General features: G+C 38.2%; 1 long non-coding RNA gene across 14 annotated transcripts; it reads left to right on the top strand.

Annotated features, from left to right (window-relative positions):
* Positions 1-1,094: 1,094 nt before the first annotated feature.
* LOC122079734 lies at positions 1,095-20,858 on the top strand. 14 transcript variants are annotated; one of them, XR_006140526.1, is made up of 8 exons: positions 1,095-2,346; positions 2,568-2,634; positions 2,817-5,635; positions 6,659-6,762; positions 6,951-7,038; positions 7,144-7,242; positions 9,493-9,631; positions 19,079-20,858. It is a non-coding gene; the product is annotated as an uncharacterized LOC122079734 (long non-coding RNA). The 14 variants fall into 14 exon arrangements; XR_006140525.1 differs by having other exon boundaries at positions 2,809-5,635; XR_006140520.1 differs by having other exon boundaries at positions 2,568-3,092; positions 3,455-5,635.
* The last annotated feature ends 1,810 nt before the right edge of the window (positions 20,859-22,668 follow it).

The raw sequence follows: 22,668 nt of genomic DNA, 5'->3' as shown, positions 1-22,668 counted from the left end.
ATTACATCCTTAACTTGGGTATTTAAGTTCACATGCAAAGCATCATCTACAGAATCAATAGTTGGGCCCACACCCAACCAATTATCTAGCCAAAAGTTTACCTCGCTCTGGCCAACTAACCATTTAGATTTCGATCAAACAAGTTATTTCAGGGCTAAAGCTTTTTTCTAAGACCTCGATCCCACTGTTTTGAAGTTAGCTAACGTAATATGCTCACCTTTTAAGAACTTGGCATTGAACAGAGAGTTCCACTGCAAAATCCCTAAAATGATACCCCACAATCCCTCAAGCCGCATAGATTAATTGACATCATCCAACAGATGGATGCCAAGGCCGCCCTCCTCCAAAGGCCTACAATTTTTTTTCGATTTACCCAATGGTAATGCTTACCATGATCTGTCGATTTCCATAGGAAATCCGAGTAAATTCTTTGAAATTTTCTTATAACTGATTTAGGAACATCCAAACATGAAAAAATATGAATCAACATAAAAGCAAAGACAATCTTAAAAATAACTAGAAGCTTCCCTTTCCAACCTGTCATTTTATTACTAAACTTTGCAAGCAATTAATGAAAAAAACTCACCTTTAACTTGCCAGAGTAGAGAGGAGCCCCCAGGTAAGTAATGGGGAAATATTTTTCACACAAAACCAATGACATCACCAACCATTTTCACATGGACCTCTTAAACTTTTGAACCAATAATGAAACCACTTTTTTTATAATTTACCAATTGTCTGGAGAAGTTTTCATATCTATTAATAAGGGAAAAAAATCGTCTACAATTCCAATCTTGTACAATTCCGTGCAATACCACCTTCAGGGGGTGACACGTGTATTGATACCAATGTAATGGTCCAGATATGATTTAAATGTTTATTTACTGATTTAATGTTTTATTAGTTGTACCAGATCTGGACCATTGTATTGGTATCAATACACATGTCACCGCCTGAAGGTGGTATTGCACGAAATTGTACGAAATGAGAATTGCAGACGATTTCGCACCCTCACAGGAGATTAAAACCAGCTGCACAACCTTCTTCGAAAAACGCCGTCGGATCTGTTTAGAAATCAGATATGTTCAGAAATTCTTCCGCCAAAATGAGCAACTTAGGTGATAAAGGATCTCTTTGCCCGAGACCTCTAGATTATATTAAAAAAACCATAGGGAACTTTCATCCAAGACCATCAAAAACCAACAATTCTCCGGCGTTTTCATGATTAAATCAATCCAGGCTCCACTACCACAAGAACTAAGGCTCTGTCTAGACGTCAAAAAAAGGATTCCTCTACGATTTTTCGGTCAAATTTCTGGTCGGTTGGAAGTCGTTTTCAAACTTGAAATTTGAAATCACGTCGTGAGATTCTTGTAGGGCTATCTCAACGGTCAATTTTCTGGTCGTTTGGATATCGTTCTAAATTTTGAAATCATCTCGGCTCTTTTCCTTTTGGTGTGAGAGAAAGACCTCACCCCTGAGGGCCGAGAAGTGTCGAGAAAAACAACCGTTTATGTGTGAAGTGAGAGAGACAAAGGAGAAGCCAGACGCTGGAGTTTGAGCAGCAACGAAAGATGATCATCTGAAACGGATCTTTTAGAATTCAAATCGACGAATCGGCACCATTCGATGCTGCGTGCACTCCAACGATCAGAAGTTGCTGCCATTATTGCTCTGCATCTACAACTAGAGGAGCTGATCCTCGTCACTGCAACCCTCGTCGGAGACCCGATTTCTTTTCCAAATTGAGACAGGAGAAAGAAACGGAAGGGGCGACTGTGTTGGAGGGGTGAGGAACGGGGAAAGAAACGAAGGGCGGGACAGCAGTAAAGGTGATTCTGGTGACTTTTGGAATGGTCCTGTTTTTTCTATCTTAATCTTCTTTCTCTACTTTCTTATTTTCTTTTTTCGCGTCGGAATGTTGGGGATATGCGGGAGATCTGGGATAGACAAAAAGGAAACCCTAGAGATGGAGTGGAGGACCCCTATCAAATTAAGTGATAAGCTGAACACATAATGAGCGAGAGAAAGGATAACCGAAGGAATGGTTGGTAGGCTACTGGTATCCTCACAAAAGGGCAACTGGTTCTTCTCTCCTTTATCTTCAACGAGTTCCAGAAGCAAGCATATTAAGGATCGGCTCCATATTCAGAGCCCGTGTTTTCTCTGCGGTCTTTGTAATTAGCTATGCTTTGCAGCTGCTGAAGCCAAATCCAGAGTCACCATGAACAACCCACCTCTGCGGAGGTTTTGGTTCTCACAACTCCTCTTTATTACGTAAATGCTCCTCCCCATGTGGGAAGCGCCTATTCTACCATTGCCTCCGACGTCATTGCTCGATTTCAGGTTATCCCTTCATCTCCATGCTTGGATTGAATTTCTTGCATTGTTGTTCCTTCTTCCTGACCAAATTCCTTTCCCAAATTTATATAATTCTGTTTGGGTACAAGTTCACTATGTGATTTAACTTCAAACGATTGCATTGACCATCTCGCTGAACAAATTATCACTGTCCGTCAGTGCTTTTAGACTTACTTCATTGAACACTCTTGGTTTCTGATTTGCAGAACTGCTTTTGTGCTTGGAAGGAAACATGAAATAACGACATTTGCGGGAGGAACTATTAGCTTCATAGTAATTTCTTATTTTTGTTTGAATTTGTTGTTATATTTTTTAATTAATTCAAAACAAATGTAGTAAATTATAAATATAGGTGATCTGTAGTGTGGTAATTTCTACCTTTACTGACCGATGTGAAAGTGCTCTTTGTTAGCTTTGATTTGTTGATTGATTGAAATTTCTTTCAAGTTTATCAGAGGCTGCTGGGGAAGAAAGTTACATTTGTCACAGGCACAAACGATCATGGGGATAAATTGCTTCTGCTGCCACTGCCTGTGGTTCCAGCCAAATAGAGCACTGTAATTTTGTATCATATGCTTACAGGATGCTTTGGAAAGATGTTTTTTCACTACTTCTTGTTCTATCAGCTTGAAAGCAATTGTGAAGGAATTTTGCTCGAGAGTTCATGCAAATGGTGACATTTCCTGGGCTGATATGAAGGCCTTTATTGTATTAACTGCGAGGAGTATAAGGTGGTACCCATCTTTGATCTTAGGAAATCTTTGTTGTTTTATCAACTATTTACCAATATCTGCCATGTATTACATGTAGAACTACTGGGAAGACACATGTAGAGGCTCTTTCAACGGCACCCAAGCACAAGCAGGGTTGGGAACTCACCGTTCATTTTCCTTTTTTGAGTCTTTCCCCTGCATTTGTACCTTATGTATTGAATCTGAATATAGGGAAACCTTTTTCCGCATCTGCTGGAACATGATAGTACTACCTTATGAAGACTATTAATTATTCTAAATATTCCCTTGGACAATTTGATGAAGAGTCATGTTTACTTAACACAAATTTTCCTGTCGTTTGCTATGGTTAAAAAATGCAGGATGAGAAGGAATTACTTGAAACAACTGTTGCCCGATGCACCTAAAGCCTTGCATCCACGAAAGGAGGACAACTTCTTCTTTGCCTCATCGAATTATAAAAAATCATTCGAAGAGATTCTAAGTCAAAATCCGAACTTAGTGCATCCTTATTTTAATTGAATGAGGTGAGGATATAAATTTTCCCCCTTTGTTTTTACTGATTGACTGTGATTATATTTTTCACTTTTCCCTGTCTCTCTAAGTGTCTTCAATGAATGTTGACATCAAAATATAGATAATGGATTTCAACGGTTGAATGGGTTACCATTTTTCCTCCATTCCTTTATTGATGGGATTATTTTTTTTTTTTTTGGGGGGGGGGTGCACACCCTTGTTGTCGGAAAAAGTATAAATATCACAGGAACTCTAGAGAAAGAAATTATGAATTTTATTTTATAAGCTGACCTTCCAAGACATACAATTTTGCACTAGCAACAAGTCATCTGTACTTTTTTTTGCAACATGCGAGGTGATTGCTTTGCTTGGTAAGGTTGTGTAAAGCAGGAAAAATAAGAATGCGTCAATTTCTTTTGAGGCCAAAATGAACCTTTTCTCAGAGCATGAAACCTCCATGGCATAGAAGGCTGCAGAAAAATCTGTAAGGTGGATAATTTTAGGTTTTCATTATTTATTCTTTATCATTATTGTGGTTTGTTTCCTTTCACTTTTAATTTTTCCTTTTCTTTGTCCTTGACAGGATCCATGTAGCCAATCCCATTTAGTTGGGATAAAACTTTGTTATTGTTAATGTATTCCTTATTATTATTGTATTTGGTGGCAAATGTAATTTTATATTTGGGCTTTGTTTGGCTTTGGATTTAAATCTAGTCAATTCTAATGGTGTTATGGTTAGTTTTTTGGGTTCTAAATCTTAGTCCTGTTCTTATTCTGAGTTTTTATTTATTTTTAGAAAATTAGGTTGAGTATGGTTATTTTCCTTGCTACTTTGCTCTGGACCTAATTTTCTGGGGTAGAAAATAAGTCTGTAGGTTGATTTTGTTGTCACTTGATGTTCTTAAGCTACTTATTTAACTGATTATAGAAAGTATTGAAGTAGAGTTACCAAAAGTGAAAAATCACACAGAATATTGGTTTGTATAGTTATGGCCACTGGAATTAAAGGTCAACCAGGTGGGTTAACAGACCACCCAGTTGGTTATCCTTCCGAGTGTTTGAAAATCAAACTCTTAATGAGGTTATACTCCCTCCCCCTGTATAAGAAATTTAGCATGCTGTTGTCTCCCTTCTATGAAATTGTTGACTATAAATTAATAGAATTCCCAAAGAGATCTAGCTTCAAATGCATGCAGATATTCTAAATCTTTTCTCTTACTGCCTACGTCCTACAACGACCGTCCTTTCTCCTTTCCATTTTTGGCTGTCCCAAAATTGTTCTTTGCTGTGACATTAGATGACCAAAGGCATAGTTGTCACGCCGTCTAGGCGACCCAAGGCATTGGAGGTACCTTGGACGCAAGGGGATACCAACAAGGTGACGCCTTGACAACTATGACCAAAGTGAAAATAAATTGAAAAATGGTGGTACTTTTAATTCTTTATCTATTCCTCCTTTAACCTTGTTTTTTTTTTCAAAAGGTGCAGCAATTATGTGATAGGAGTATTTTATTTTTAAAGCAATAGTAAGTATCGTGCTTTTCCTGCTGTGTTCATCGTTTATTCAACCTGAGTTCAGAAGGTTTTCATATTTGTAGAAAGTCTAGTTTTAGCACATTTCGAAGTATTTATTGTTGTTCTTATGTTTAACATTTACATCATGTCCATTTTGGGTTTGAATAGAATGTATAGTTAAGTCTCCAGGCAAAAAAGAAGAAAAAGGCAATACTCCGAACTGTTGGTTTTGATTTAGGTGATCCCTTACCTGTTACCACCCATGGAGCCACCAAAGGCTTTCCTTAGATATATTCCTTTCTGACAAGCATGAAATTCATGTTGACAATCTTGAAATTGCATTGATGTGAATGTGAACTTAGTCTATTATTCAAAAATTGTTTTCTTCCTGGATTCCATAACTAACATGGAGACTAGTTCAGGTGCAAAGTTGGATCAAGAGTGGCCTGAAAGATTTCTCTATTTCCTGTGCCATATGTGGATTGGGGTATTCCCGCGTGTAATGACAAAAGGTAAAAGATATAGGCTTGGTTTTTGAGTCTTTACTGGGATAGAGTCTTTCTCTTGGTCACCATGTAATCGATTTATGCCTTTCAAGTTTGTGTTTTTTTCCTAATTGACAAGATAATTCGTATTTGATTTTCCCTTGGTCACCATGAAATTGAATATGCTCTTGTACACATGGATGATAACATGTATGCGATGCACGTGGTGAAGTGTCTTTTATGTTATATAGATTTGATAATATCATTTGAACCTTGAGTCTCTTTGTTCACTTTGTAAATCATATGCTTAATCTTATGAAAGGCCATTTAGGTTTTGTTAGCCCTCGTCCCCAGTGTAATCAAAATGGGGTAGTTATAAATCAATGACTAGTTGTTTTGGCCTGCCAAGGCAAATTGTTGACTAGTTGATGCCTAGGCCCAAGGCATTCAATAGAGTACAAAAATTAGTGATTTATAATATATATGTGAAATCTAGATGTACATATCTTTAATTAGTACTAAATGATGGCATCATGTGACAAAACTGTTTCAGGCAAAAGTTTCTAAGTGTTGCATAAAATCCAGGAGAACTGCTTTTTGTAGTTCCATACAGTCCAAAACATTGACTTCTTGTTATCCCAATCTTGTAAAAAGCTTTATTGCATTCCCTCTTACCCTATGTGTATTGAGAGATGAAAATATGAAAACGGAAAATGGATAGAAAAATATATATTAAGGGGGAGCTTGATTGTAGTTCACTTCTTCAAGTTGAAAGGCATGTAAAATTTAGTGGACACCTACTTGACTATAACAGCAATGGTTGATGCCTTGTTGCTTCAAGTTGATCAACTAGTCAACACCGTACCTAAGTCAGTGTATGCATGAAAATCCTAGTGGATTGGCTAGTTTTTATTGAAGCCTTAAGTCAGTGCATGTGTACCTATTAGGCATATATTTATATAGTGAATATAAAATTAATAGATGAAAATAGAGTAAATGGTAACTTTTTGGCTTGCGTTCTTTTTTAAGCTTAACCCTTTCAATGTTCAGTGACTACCACTTAACTTGGAAGCTGCCATCGGGTTATACATAGTTGTCTCAAGATTCTGGATCTTGAGACATCCAAATTGAGTGAAGTACTTAACTCAGCCAAGGTCTACTCTCTCTCTCTCTCTCTTTCTCTCTTTTTTTTTATTTTTTATTTTTTATTTTTGAGGGGTTAGAAAACACAATCAAGTTTTTGCAAGAACTTTCATTTGATTCCTTTCCTGTTTTGTGCTATACAATGCTTGTGACACAGCTTACAGTCTTACTTACTGTTTCCCTTTTATTTGTTTTGCAGTTATACATCAGCACTATCCCAGTACAACCTACTTTACAAGATGCAATTATCTTCTGGTTGGCCTGCTTCATTGCACTTAATTGACAAGGTATGCCATTTTGGTTTCTTGCTTTCCTATGGAGAATTATCCCTCTTGTCCATTGGAATCATTCTAAAACTGATACATTTTTTCTTTTTGTTAATGCTTGTGTAGGATATCTTAAGGTTTCATGCGGTACATTGGCCAGCTATGTCAACGTCAGCAGGACTAAGCATTCCTAAGATGATTTTTGGTCATGGATTTCTGAAAAGGGTATTTCAAATCCATAGAAGTTATAGTATTTCTTTCAAGTTATATGATGAGCCTGCTTCATTGGTGACCAGTTCATATTTGTTATCTTCTGACATCCTCAAGTTGCTTTCTCTAGTGTTTTGTGCCACAATGTTTTAATGTACCTAAAGATTTCACATTCAGTGATGATGCATTAAGCTCTTAAATAGAAATTGGAAGCTTAATGAAAAGGTACCCTTTTTTTTTTTTGGGATGAATGTCATGAAAAGGTATCGTTTAAGGTACATAACTAAGAATTCTACTCTTCTGCCATATTAAACTAAAGAAATCAATGGCTTGTTGATCCCAAGAACCATAGCAGCTCCTCCATCTTTGCATGTGTCTATGTTGGATGGCCACTAAACTGAGTCAATGCAAAACCTGGGCATCTCCTCTCATTTTATTTATTCTATAAATGTTTCGGGTCATTGATGTGAATATGAAACTGGTTTAAGTTAGGGGCAAATTTTACTGTTGCTAGACCCAATCTTGTTAAAATCAAAACATTTGTTTACCCGTAACCTCCACTACCTTGCCAATTATGCAAGGGGCCTACCAATTTTATGAAGTAACAAGGGTGAGGCTTAGGGATTTCTTGTATAAAAAACACAACTAAACCTATTAGATCATACTAAACACTTACCAGTAAGGGCGGGATAATTGGACAAGAAGGCCCCAGTTTGACCTGCAATTTCAGCATCCCTAAACGTGACCTTATTCCAGACATTATAAGGTTCCCGGAAGATATTACGTGGCTTCTACCTTTTGGACAATGTTTGTAGCCATAAATTTGTATTTGAATTAAGTTGTGAAAATATTAGACTCTTCATTTTTTATTAGGATTTTTGGCGTTTGGAAAGGATTTCTAATGGTTCAAGGAGGCATCCTGGGGATACCGGATACAAGGTTGGGAAGGGTTCCATCATATAGTTGCAGTTGGCCAAAAAGGGATGCTGAATTGTTAGGAATAGATGGTAGTAGGAATTTTTGAAAACCTTCTTTAACTCTCTTTTTGCTCATTTGTTGATGAAATAAATATACAAAGCTCTGGAATGGTAGATTTATTTAATTATTTTTAATTATTTTTTTTTATAGCTGGCATGGAGATCAATCACTAAAAATGAACAAATTAGGGCGTGTTTGATTCAGCGATTCTACGGAATGTATTTCCGTAGAATCGTGATTCTACAATTTTAAAATAGGAAATTAAAAGCTTCCTAACTTGAACTCTAACTTGCTACCCAAGTAGGAGTAACGTAGAAACTAAAATTGAACTCAAAAAAGGAAAACTAGCCTAGTTACAAATAGGAAACTAATTGATTAAGAAAATAGGAAACTAACTCCTATGCTAATTGGCCAATTCGATGGTTGCTGAAGCTTCCTTCTTGAGATTGCTTTCCACCAAATAAAGGACAGATGTAAGAATCTTTTCGAAGTTCCTTTGGAAGACAAACTTGGAGACCAAGCACTGCTAATCGATGGGAAGAAAAAAACTGCTATTGAGCTGGACTGCAAGCCAAGAATGGTAACCAAATATTTGTCCAAATCTGGGCTGAAAAAGTTGTTGTTCGATGGAGCAAATCAGGGTCAGATCTGGGCCAGGTATGGCCTGGTTTGATGGCTGACCTAGCCCCAGATAACCAGGTCTAAAAGATGACACTAAATCTGGTTCAATTTCCCCCCTTACCTACATCAATAGGTACGTCACCAATTCATTTTGCTGGCTGACCCCCTTTTTAGAAACAAGCATAGAGTTTTTCAAGAATCCATATCATAAAGCAATCAGTCAGCTATTAAGGGTTTGAAACTATTATATCCAAACCTGTGTTCAAGCCTTTAACTGCCCTAATTTTTCATTTCAGTTTCCATTAACCTCAGATATCAGATTTTCTAAGCATGTTTTGCATCAGGAGATACACTAATCATTGAAGTCAACAGTAACAGAGACCATAAGGATGTGTTTGATTCAGCAATTCTAAGGAATGTATTTCTGTAGAATCGTGATTCTACAATTTTAAATCTGTTTAGTTCCACTTGAAGAAAAACCGTGGTAGAATCTTATGGAAACATGACTTTACATTGAAGAGTGATTCGATACTGAGATCTTCTCAATATAAAAGACCATAAATCTTAAATAAAACCATGCCTATCGTGCTGTAACTCCAGCGCTATTGTTCTTCGAAGGTTCTTGTAACACCCTAATCTGATATTTATACCCCTACTTGTGGACAGGCAAGAAGAAAAAACAGAGAAAGCCAATGCTGGCATGGTTGGTAGCTCTAGAGTGCCAAGAAGGCAGAAGTGACCCCACCTGCTCCTGTTCAACCTGCCAACATCATTGGGGAACTCATCAGGAGGTGTGGACAAAGAGGTAAGTTTAATTACAAGACTAAGTATAGTAGGAAAAAAAAAAAAAGGTGCGACATGAGGACTTCCCAGGGGGTCACCCATTCTAATACTACTCTCACCCAAGCACGCTTAACTACGGAGTTTTATGGGATTTGGTGCATTAGTGCTGATCGGCCAACCAATTTTGCCTAGCAGAATGTAATTTTTGGGTTTTGCACTTGGGGCCCACCTCTGCTGTGCAAATTCCCATTTTGCCCCTATGAAAAGAGACCTAATTGAGGGTTAGAATACATATTTTATACAAAAAAAGGGAAATTAAATTTACAAATTTAATTACATATTAATTAAATTAAGTATTATATCTAATTTTTTGGTTTTTGCGCCGTGGGGCCCACACCCCTAGTGTGCAAATCCGCATTTTGCCCCTATGGAATTAAGCTCAAATAAGGTATGAAATATATATTTTAGTGTCAATAACTAATAGGGGAAATAATTTAATTGTTTAACTAAAATCTAGATTTATTAGGTGTATATATATATATATATTATATAAATATATATATATACACATAAATGTACATTTAGGGCCCGAGCTCTGTTTGGGCTGCCCTATATAAGGGTTATAATGGACTGAGATTTCGTAAAATCGTGGCTGCTGTACATTAAGGAGAAAAAGAAAGAAAGGAGAAGAAGAAGAAGAAGAAGAAGAAGAAGAAGAAGAAGAAGAAGAAGAAGGAAAGAGAAGGAAGAAGAGGAAGAAAGAGAAGTGAGGAGGGAACTCACTCACCTCAGGCTACTCCTAGATAAACTCTGCACTTAGGTAAGTGAACTTACTACTGTAGCAGGGTTAATTAGGTAATTTCATGTAGATTGGGCAGCTAGGGGTAGGGTTTTACTTAATTGTTTACTGCCAAGGAATCCTTGTGAGCAGAATAGCTGCTGGTAAAAAAAAGCCCTGATTTCTGTGGGCTATTGGGGACCCAATTGGTAATAACCCTATTCCTGCTAAACCCTAGAACCTAGGACTCCTCCTTTTTCAGTAGGGATTGTGCAATAAGAGCTGGAATAGGGTTGATTTGGTGGAAATTCTGCCAAAACCCTAGGAACATAATTTTATTCAAGCTGGAATTATGCAATAGGGTCTGAATTAATTAGGTTAGGTTAGGTTAGTACTTATAAATGTTCATCTCAAATTGATGGCCAAGGCATGAGAAATACCCTAATTCTGCAGATCTCTTTAAATTCCTAAACTATTCCTGCAGAATTGGACTATATCAATTTTGGGTGTCATAAATTGAAATCCAAAATTGGGTAAACTTGGCATTTAACCTTTTCCTTACTGACCTAAGATAAGTATTGGAAATTCAGAATGAAAAATTGATGTAATTCGGGCACTACAACAACCATGGTACCGAGTATGGAAAATGTAGAATTAGATTCTACAGAATAAAAGGAGGAAGCAACAGGTCCTGACCGGCCAGCCAATTTTGACCTAGGTAACCCACCGATTAGGGTTCCCGAAGCCAGATTGGTTGTGTAACAGGTTACTAGACCTTTGGACATAAGTTTGAATTTGTATATATAAGAATTAATGAGAAACATAACCCATGATTGTAGGGTCCAGTGTTTGGAATTTCATATGACCTCGCGGACTATAAGTATGGATGAAACCCTTTCATCCAATGAGGATCTATTAGTGATTCTCTATATCTAATTCTACTATAGAAAAAGTTTAAGAAATCAAGGAATCAATATGTGTATAGGAAGGAACAAACAAGACCTTTACAGGTTGGGTATGAGAATGCTATACTTAAAGCACGTGGGTAAAAATGAAGGAATTTGTGATGTACCTAATGATTTAAATATCTGTTGATTAGGAAACATAAGTGACAGTGTGGCAATTTTCTTAAATCCAAGAAGTGAACTAGCAAAAATTGAATACCAAGGTGAGTGGGTGCCCTTCTCAATCCCCCATTCTTTTGGTGTGTTTATTTAATGTTGTTCATGCTTTAAATTGCTTGTATATGTGCATTTGCATTTATCTGCATTTCTCCTTTGATGATACTATTGTGATGAAATGGGATGGAATGGAAATGAGAAAAGTAAGACAGGTGAGATGGGTCACGTGCAGGTGCCCATGTTTGTATGTGTGATTGCAATGATTGGATGAGCATCATTTAGAATGCTGGGTTAGGTATCACAACCCTAAGTGCTACACCCCTTGTCTGTAGGGGGTTAGGTACGGACTAATCCTGAATTATGTGGCTGCCTGATCAGCAATGCAGTTTTGATGAGATGTGTGGTATTAGTTATGGAGGTGAGACAGGATACGACGTATTGTATGCCTATGAATATATTTACGATACGGGGTTACCTTTTAGGGGTTAGCCGTTGTGGCCGGGGCCTCGTACCAGCACTGGCTGGCTCCTGCCTGCGGCGTAGCTTGTATACCTGAGGCCCAATGTACAGGGTAGGGTATGCCACCTACGTTGGTAGCACTTATACTCATAGGTGATGAGACCTATAAATGGATTAAGAATTTTGTATAGTTAATTAAATGGACTCATGAGCATCATTCTCTATGTGTGGAGCATGCATTGCATATGGATGTGTGTGCTTGTTCTCCCCCACCCCTCACTGAGCATTGCTAGTGCTCACCCCTTCTAATTACTCCTTCTAGATGTCGAGGTTGAACCCAGTATTTTGCCGACTTCCTGCACTAGTTATGAGATAGTGGCCATGGATAACTTGGCCAATCTTCAAGAAGATTGAATCAACCATGGACTCGATTGCGAATGCGACAACTGCGCTTGCGGAGGCCAGTTCTTTTGAGGAATAGGATGGACTATTCCTATGTCTTTTTGTGTACATATTCCTGTTGATGCATACTCTGATGTATATAGTCTACTACTGAGATACTGTAAACTGTGAATATTCTCTTTTTGTAAGGTATGTAACTTTTATCTGGATAATTGTAAATATATCTTATCACTTAGTTGGCACTAGAGCTTAGTAAGATATTTTTTGTTGGACTGTGCATATGTATATAAACTCTGATATTTCGTAGTGTAATTGTGGTGTTATGATCTGCCCTAGTCTAGATCCTGGAGAAACAGGCTGACTGGATACGGTGAGGTGTCCAGTGCCATATGCCTTAGCCTATTGGAGGCAGGGTGTGACAGTTCTAGTGTTGTGGACCTTATGAAAACTGATCGACATCTTCATTTGTTACCACTTTCGCTTCTCTCTTCTCAAGACTTCTTACATCAAGGACGTCTTCCGACGTCCTCGTTTGTTGTGCAGTTATCCTTGTTTGTTGTTCGGAAGCTTTAATTCCCCCTCTGAGATATCCTTGTAGATAATATGTGAATGGAAGAGGTGTCATTGTAGGTCGAACCACTCTCGTATTCCCTGCTGTGGTTGTAGGCACCAAATTTTAACCCCACACCAAAAATTAATACACCCCAACCCTTCTCACAAAAAAATGGTAAAAGAAAAAAAAAAGGGGGGGAACTGTAGAAACGCAACCTTAAAATGATGCAGAAGATAATAGAAAAACAAGAACAAGCAATGCACACAGATTTACGAGGTTTGGCAAGATTGCCTACGTCCTCGGTGAGATGAGATCCTAATTCACTATCAATGGAGAATGGGTTACAACGCTCGTCCTCACACCTCTCAGTATTACTTGCATTACAGAGAAAGAAACCCTCGCCGTCCTGCCTGTCGAGGCGCATACACCAGTACTCCCTGGATTAAACTGTGACGGATTACAAAACATCGTACACCAATAGGACCCACTCCCTATCAATCGCTCACGTGTGAGAGTAGTGAGGAAATAGAAAAGAAAAAGGAGAGAGAGAGAGAGAGAGGGTAAAACGAAAATAATAATAATAAAAAAAAGAGGAGATGGGACTTCATGTTAGTAAAGTAAAAAAATAATAAAAAAGAAAGAAAAAGGAGCGGCCTCTTATATAGGAAAGGAAAAGAGAATGAGGGAGAAGATGAAGACATAAAAGGGGATGGGCATTTTGGTATTTTCTTAGTTGATTTTAGGGGGTGAAAGAGGAGAAAGGGTAGATTAGGTATTTGATCTTTTAGGGTCTCATTCATTTTAAGACAACATAGGAATAGAGGGAGAAAAGGAAGGGTATAATGGGGTTTTCACTCTTTTTTATGTTCTGGTTTATGGAATGAGGGAAAATCGATGGAGAAGAAGGGAGGCAGCAACCTCTTCTCAACTTGGCTGAAGATGATGGTCTTAGGAGCTTCTAAAACATTTTCCTCTCTCCGTAACCGCCTTGAGGCAAGTGGTTTAACGGCTAATACACGTATACATGCAAGTGGGAGATTAAGAATGAGGCAGTTCATCTTTGAGAGTTGGGATTTTTCAGATACAGAGGGAGAGGACGATCTGAAAAAGGGTTCAAGGTCCTTCATCTGGGTTGGCAATTTTGGAGGGAGGAAGAGGGTTTTCTTCTAGTTCAGGTTTTTTTCTTGGTTTTTGGGGTTATGAGAGAAAGAAAAAAGAAGAGAGAGGAAGAATAGGAGATTGGATCTCTGGTTTCCATGGAGAAATAGGGGATATTGGTTAGGGATTTCGTTTTCTTTTAGAAAACCTTCTTGTAACCTCGTTGTCTGCAACTTTGCTTTGACTGAATGGGTTTTTAGCATGAGAAACCCTATCTCTTGAAGAATTTCTCTTTGGATCTTGGAATTTCGTGAAGGTACTAGTTCTTCATCATCTTGAACCTTCTTTTGCAGGTCTTCTCAAGCATTTGATCTCAGATAGAGCTCTCATAATGGCAATCATTTCTGTTTTGGCTATGGTTTCATATGATTTATCCATTATTTCGCATGTATCATGGCTATATCTCTGTTTTGGTTGAGATATATCATGTTTCCTTTCATTTTATCCATTGTTCTTGAACAAATTTCTGAAAATGTTGTGCCTACCATGTGTGTTATAGCAATTTTTTTGTTTTGATTAAAACATATCATGATATCTTTTGTTTAATCCATCTTCTTGAGCCAAACCCTTAAGGATACTATGCCGATTACATGTATCATGTCTGGATTTCTATTTTTTTTAGAACATGTCTTGTTTGTTTCATTTGATCATTCATTTTTCCTTAGCCAAATTCTTGAGGATATCATGTCTATCATGTGTATCATGGTTGAATCCATTAAGACATGTTCTAAAAAAAAATAGAAATCCAGACATGATACATGTAATAGGTATAGTATCCTTAAGGGTTTGGCTAAAGAAGATGGATTAAACGAAAAATATCATGATATATTTTAATCAAAACAAAGAAATTGCTATAACACACATAGTAGGCCAATATTGTCAGAAATTTGGTAAAGAACGATGGATAAAAATGGAAAAAATCATGGTGTATCTTAACCAAAACAGAGAATTAGCTATGATACACATGGTAGGCACATCATTATCAGAAATTTGATAAAAAACAATGGATCAAATGAAAGAAATCATGCTGTATCTTAACCAAACAGAGAATTAGCTATGATACACATAGTGGACACATAATTCTTAGAAGTTTGATAAAGAATAATGGATAAAATGAAGAAATTATGATATGCCTTAACCAAAACAGAGAATTAGCTACAACACATGTGAAATAATGGATTAATCATACAAAACCATAGCCAAAATAGAAATGATTGACATTTAAGAGCTATATCTGAGATCAAAAGCTTGAGAAGAGTTGCAAAAGAAGGTTTAAGATGAAGAAGAGTTAATGGCTTCACCAAATTCTATGATCTAGGGAGAGAACCTTCAAGTGATGGAGCTTCTCATACTGAAAACCCCGTTCAATCAAAGCAAAGTTCCAGAAAAGAGCTTCAAGAAGGTTCAACAAGAAAATATGGAATCCTTAACCCAAATCCCCTTCGTCTCCATGAAAACCAGAGATCAAAACTCCTAATCTCTCCCTCTTTTTCGTTTTTTCCTCTCCTAGAACCCCAAAAACTAAGAAAAAACCTTGAGCTAGAGAAGAAAATCCTCTTTCTCATTTTGAAATTGCTCAACCTAGATGAAGGACCTCTAGAACCCCTTCTTGAATCAATCTCTACCCATTTATAAGAAAAAATCCAACTCTTAAAGCTGAACTGCCTCATTCTTGATCTCCAACTTGCATGTACACATGTCTTCGTCGTTAAACCACTTGCCTCAAGGCGGTTATAGAGAGAGAAGGGCATATGGGAAGCTTCTAGGGCTTCAAAAAGCATCATTTTCAGCCAAGTTGAGAAGAGGTTCGCTGCCTCCCTTCTTCTCCATCGATTTTTCCCCTTTTCATGAGCAAAAACCTAAAAGGGGGTGAAAACTCCATTTTACCCCTCACTCTCTTTTCCTTTCTTTCTTTCCTTACTTCCTAAGTGAAACATTTCTTCTTTCTTTTTCTACTTTGCTTTATTTTTTTTTTATCTGACTCTCTCTCTCTCACGTGAGGGAATGAGAGTGGGTGAGTCCCACTTCCCATTTTTATTTTTTAGTGGGCCCTCTCTCTCTCCTATGTGGGGGTGTGTCCTCACACAAAAAGATGATAAAAAAGATAAATAAAAAAAAGTGTGACCCACTCCCAATCCCACATAGGAGAGAGAGAGGGGCACCCACTAAAAAATAAAAAATGGGAGGTGGGAGGTGGGAGGTGGGACTCACCCACTCTCATTCCCTCACGTGAGAGAGAGAGAGAGAGAGAGAGAGAGAGAGAAACCTAGGTTTTGCTCTGGTATGGATTTCAATAAAAAAAATTGGCAGCAATAAAACATCGGAGAAGAGGAAGACGAAGACACATAGGTAGAAGGAGAGGAAGAAGCAGAATTGAGAGAGAGATAGGGTTTTCACCTTCGATCAGTTTCCGCAAGGTCCACAGCACCAGAGTATTCGAAAAACAGCAGCGTTGGAGTTACAGCCTGATAGCTATGGTTCATTCAAGATTTACAGTTGTTTATGCTGGGGCCGGAATCACTCCTTAGTGTAAAGTCATGTTTCCATGGAATATTCTGATTCTACAATGGTATATCTTCAAGTGGAACCAAACAGATTTAAAATTGCAAAATCACAATTCTACGGAAATACATTACATGGAACGCCAAATCAAACACGCCCTTATGGACTCTATTAACTATTGACTTAAGTGATTAGTGTATCTCCTGATGCAGGACCTGCTTAGAAAATCTGATATCCTGATGTTAAGGAAATTAAATAAAAAATTGGGACAATTGTAGGCTTGAACACAGGTTTGGATATAGTAGTTTCAAACCCTTAATAGATGATTGCTTGCTTTATGATATAGATTCTTGGAAAACTCTATGCTTGTTTCAAAACAGGGGGTCGGCCAACAAAATGAATAAGGGTGATGTACCTATTGATGTAGGTAAGGGGGGAAATCGGACCAACTATAGTGTCCCCTTTCTGACCTAGTTATTTGGGGCCAGGCCAGCCATTGAACCAGGCCATCTTGGCCTGGATTTGGAACAGCAGCTTTTTCAGACCCGATTTGGGAAAATATTGGTTGCCATTCTTGGCTTGCAATCCAGCTCAGCATTTTTTCTTCCCATCGATCAGAAGTGCTTGCCTGCTTGGTCTCCAAGTTTGTCTTCCAAAAGATTCATGCAGCCGTCATTTATTTGGTGGATAGCAATATCAAGAAGGAAGCTCCGACAACTATCGAATTGGCCAGTTAGCATAGGAGTTAGTTTCCTATTTTGTTAATCAATTAGTTTCCTATTTGTAACTAGGCTAGTTTTCCTTTTTTGATTTCAGTTTTAGTTTCTAAATTACTCCTACTTGGTTAGCAAGTTAGAGTTCAAGTTAGGAAGCGTTTAGTTATAGCTTTTAGTTTCCTATTTTAGATTTCACCCATCATTTGTAATAGTTAGAATTTGATTAATGAAATTATTGAGTGCAAACTCTTGGCTTGACAGCTGCTATTAAGAAGTGAGATGCCTAACCCATTGAGGGGTGTGATACCCAAAACCTAAGGGATGAGATATCCATTCCTTCATTCTCTTCTACCATTCTCAAACCCCCCATCATTTCTCTTTTCATTTTTTTATTTTCTCCTTTTGTTACACTGCTGTTAGAAGGTACCTAGGGGTCTAATGAAGGAGGTTTGAAGTCCAGAAGTTCAAAAATTACAGATCAGTTGGAAGCTCACTCAAGAGAGACCAGATAGATATCCAAATGTCAGGGTTTTGAGGGTGGATAGACCAAGGTCAGATCTCCACCCCCTGAACCCCAATCAGCCACCCTTTTTGGAGTTTGTTCCTGGTCCTAGGAGGACCCTTCGATCAGCAGGCCAGCCCTTTTGAAGCCCCCTTGAAGGAGCCACATGGTTTCTCCCAACAGCCTGCGAAACCCATTTCTTTCCCGGGTTGCTGGCTGGCTGTCACTTCACCTGTTGGACTGCTACCAGCCTTGTTGGAGATACTTCGAGGAATATTAGTTCTATCCTAGACCCCTTCCTGGTCAGGTGTGAGATTATTTTTTTCTGACCTAGCAAATTATCTCTTTCAATTTCAAAACGATCTAAAAAAGAAAGTTCACATCCTCTGCCAAAATGATAGCCCCATTAAAAAGTCCAAATTACCTCTTGTTAGTTTTCATACTTGTTTTTTGCATTCCTCATTTATATCTGTGTATGTGGCTACTATCTCTTCAAGTTTCTAAATTGATCATTTCTTAAGAAAAACTTATCCTGTGGGTTTTTAATAATTTTCTGTTCAAATAATCTGCCGCTACGCATAGGCAATGTAAGGTAGGTTCACCCGAGGTAAACAAACCCCAGTGGTAAAACAACTCCAACCCAAGTACCAGATCTGCTTACAGAACAGAGAACCAAACAGGGCAACACCAAGGCCAAACTAGGGCAGAAATAAGACTTACAGATTAAGGGGATTTATACTGCTGGGCCTTGCATAAGGGCTAACATACTTATTCTGATATTCGGAAACCAGTGCTTTCAATTCTATGTTCTTATATACAGAAACCCTCTTTATGCACTGTGGATACTGTTACAACCGCTTATCCCAAAAGTTCGAGCTGTGAAGTAAGGGTTACAAACTTACAACAATGTATATGAACACACAACACCCCCCCCCATATGTGCACCAAGGGGCACACAACGCATGATTTAACCCCTAGCCTCCTGGATTTGGTACTATGTTACAACTACTTATTCCAAAAGCTCGAGCTGTTAGCTGAGGGCTAAAATAATGTATATTCACACACAACAACAGATATGTTTCCTTTTCATTACTTAAATAGATAAAATGGTTAAATTTGGGTTTTAATTACCGTTGGTATCTTTGACTTTGCCTCAAATGCCTTTGGATTTCATCAACTGCTCATGTTCTATTTGATATTGCAACTTTTGAAGTTTGATCTTCATAATTTGACAATGACTAATTATATCAACAATGTATTGTTTTGCATTTCATGCAGCAAGACTTTCTATTTTGAAAATTTTAGGATGGCATGAAGATGGGGAAGTCTTTGGAGAATACACTTGAACCAAATGATTTGGAGCACAGATTTGGGTCTGATGCAGTTAGGTACTTCTTCCTCAGGGAAGTGGAATGAGGAGCTCTTATTAATATTGTCAATGCCCATCTTTCCAATACAATCGGTATGCCTTCTTGTTCTGTGTGGGTCATTTTGTGCTATTACAACTAGTATCAGGTGCCCTAAGAAAAGGGAAAAACCATACATTCTCCAGGTTCAATTCTCAAATGGCATGTGGTAGCTGATGTCTCTAGATTCTCCCAAATTGGAAGACCAAAACAGTAACATTGCAAATGCCTTATCAACCACTTGCTTTAGGTTGGAAATTATGAGATTGTTCTGCTTATAAAAGCCATCATTCTCCAGGTTCAATAAGAACTTGGACTAAGGGGAATCCAAGGTATCTCAAAATTATCCAAGAAGTACATCATTAAAATGAAAAAATTGAGAAAGAACAGTTTAAAAGCAATTGATCGACATTTTTTACGTCATGAAAACACATGTTGGGAATGCATTCTCCCCTTGTGACGAGATGTTGACAGTCTTATGTGCATGCATTGTCCAAAGGAAACAAGTGAATTTGAAGGGCTATGAGAGTTTTAAATGAACAGGATAGAAGGAAGAAAATGAAGTGGAAGAAGAACTCAACTGGAGGCTTCATTCAAATGTAGGCATAGTCCTTGGCTTCCTGAATCATGATTCCACCATCTCCTGTTTCTAGACCTCACTTCAGGTGTCATACTTAGGTCAGCAACTGCAGTCACCTACTGATGCAGGAAAATCTTGGCAACCAAAAGGTAGAGAGCTATTATTGTTCATAACATCTGCAAACCGAAACCTGTCAGCAGATATCCCATGGTCGATGGAAATGCCCGGGCTCCTAGTTCAACCAGTGGCATTTCATGTCTTGATCTTTCGATGTACTTTCTGCAACTAGTTGGAAAGAATTAATGGATTTGCCCCCACGTTTGGAACATATGGAATGGTTTGTTAGATCCAACAAACCATTCCATGAATTCTATAGTGATTTTTTTTTATTTGTCAACGAATTCTATACATATTTTCATTTACTTGACTAAGCATCCATTCATTCTTTTTCTCCCATAGCCCACGCAAAATATGGTGAAGAATGAATGACATAGACCAAGTTGACCAAAAACCAGGTAGGTATCATCCAATGGGGCAGCAACAGATCCTATAGGTGGATTGACAGTTCCAATCCTATAAGCCCTCTCTCTCTTTGCATCTGTTTGCTTATTGTATTTAATTGTGAAATTGATTTGTACAGCTTGATCTATTGATTTTATGTTATTGATAGTGCTACCAAATGGGGTGGGCTAAAGCGTGGTCAGGTCATGGCACAACCAAAGCTGGTCTTCGTAAGGATTGTAAGCATAACAGAAGGGAAAGATGGATGTGAAACAACTAAGAAGCTTGTGAAAGGTAAAAGAATTACTGCGTCTCAGGGAGTTGCTGAAGCTTAAACTTCCTTGACTTCAGGATTTTATGATCTCCACATGCTTTACAAATTTGAGTTATTTGTTGGGTGATGACAAAAATGAACTATTTTCTTTTACTAACTCGCTTGACTTGAAGGTTGGACTAATACGATTCCATTGTGCAACCTTTGTTTTCTTTGTTTTTTATATTGTATTTTACTGAATGGGACATGAAAGTATAAATTTATCGCTTGCACCGTGTTTTCTGGGCAAGAGAATCACTGAGCCAACAAGCAGACCGATGGAGGGATTGGATGGGACGGGCAGCCCAGTCTCTTTGCGCCAGTCTATGTTTAAGCATAGACACATGCAAGCAAGTAGCTTTCTTTTTCCCAGTTTTTACTTAAGGAAAAACTTCTGCTTGCTTGTTGATTTGGAGTTGTAATTTCTCCGTTTTGTGAAACTCTTTCTCGTCCAAGTCTCCAAGACAAAAAGCAGGATCACGAGCCTTCACTGTGGCATTGCCAAACAGCAAGGTTGGGTCACCACTGCACAACTATTACGCCATTGACTAGAATCTGGAAAAGTTTGTCATGTACTTAGTACAGGATTACAATCAATGTGGGTGTTCTTTTGGGGGGGGGGGGGGGGGGGGGACCAGCCTCCACCAACTTCTCCCGCAGTTATTGTCCGCTGCTTATATAGATCATTTCACATAGGAAATGAAAGAGAGACTGCATTCTCTCCCCACCATGGAGAACACATAAAAGTTTCACCGTTTGAAATTTATCATCTTAATATAATTTACCAATAGCACAAGTAATCTTTATCTCATGTATAAAACGGTAATACCTACAAAATATGGGTCAGTGTCAGATTGGGTTGGGCTGGGTCCGTTGCTTCAACTCTGGCCGAGTTTGACTCAACCCTTGCAGGGCTGGCAAGGCAAAAATCTTAGCCCAAGCCCGGAAAATATAAGGGAGGTTCTTAACTGAAAATATATGATATGTTTAACCCTACGCTCGTTGACCCGGGAAGCAAGAGAGTCGATCCCATGACCTCTTGGGACCTTGCAACCTAGTGGCAAAGGTACCACCAACTGAACTAGATTGTCTTGGAGGCTATTGGTGTTTTGGGCCAAACTTGCACAGCTGGTCTAAACTCTTCGTTTTCCAATGAGTAGGGCTGCCAAGATTCACATCTCTTCCATCTTTTCATTGCTGGTTCTTCTCTTTCTTTCCACTTGTTCCTTTCATTATCCCTTGTCCTACAACCGAAACCCAAAACGGCAACTGCAAATACCATTGATCATTTTCAGTTCTCTTTTTCATGTTCCGTTTTATATTTTTAGTTGGTAAGAAATTGAAAATAAGAAAACTGAAAAGGGAAAATGATCGTTCTTTAGACGTGTGGCCCTTACACCCAGATATAGAGGGGAGTGAAAAGACACACCTCTATCCTGTGAAACCCAAAAAACCAACCCCCTTTTGACGCCCATGTGCACCCCATCATTGACCCCTATACTAGCACAGGGGCTGCACGACAAGGGAATGTTCTTTTCCCCAAATGAAAGGCAAAAGTGATGATGACACGAATGATGCGTTTGTGTTTTTCTCATTCCTAATTTTCATTTTCTTTTTCTTTGCCAACTAACTACCTTGGTTAAGAAACACATTCATCGTTTGTCCTCATTTATCGTCTATCTTTTGTTAACGTGATTGTCTGGTTAACATTTGTAATACAAAAAAAAAAGTGTCAAAATCACCTAAAAAAGCCTATGATATAATCCCTATAGAGCTAATCTATAATAGTCGAAGATATTTTCATATGTTTCTGGTGTCAAAGTATGCTTCCACATTTAGTTTTAGTTTATATCCTTCACCATGATTTTGTTACTTGATTCATTTCTACTATGCAAACCCAATAAATTAAGTTCAATATTGGCATCAAAGCGTAGCTTTGAAGATTTTCTTGGAGGAGTTCTCCCATCCCTCTTACGTTTGGGATCCTCCTCACATTATTTCTCTTCTCACACCATCTCACTCTTTGCATTCACGTGTACTCTTTTATTTTGTTTTAAAAGGAGAGATA

This window comes from Macadamia integrifolia, chromosome 5 (genome assembly GCF_013358625.1).
Source record: "Macadamia integrifolia cultivar HAES 741 chromosome 5, SCU_Mint_v3, whole genome shotgun sequence".
Classification (NCBI taxonomy): domain Eukaryota; kingdom Viridiplantae; phylum Streptophyta; class Magnoliopsida; order Proteales; family Proteaceae; genus Macadamia; species Macadamia integrifolia.
The sequence above is the reverse complement of the archived record's forward strand: the minus strand, read 5'-3'. Positions and strand labels throughout refer to the sequence as shown.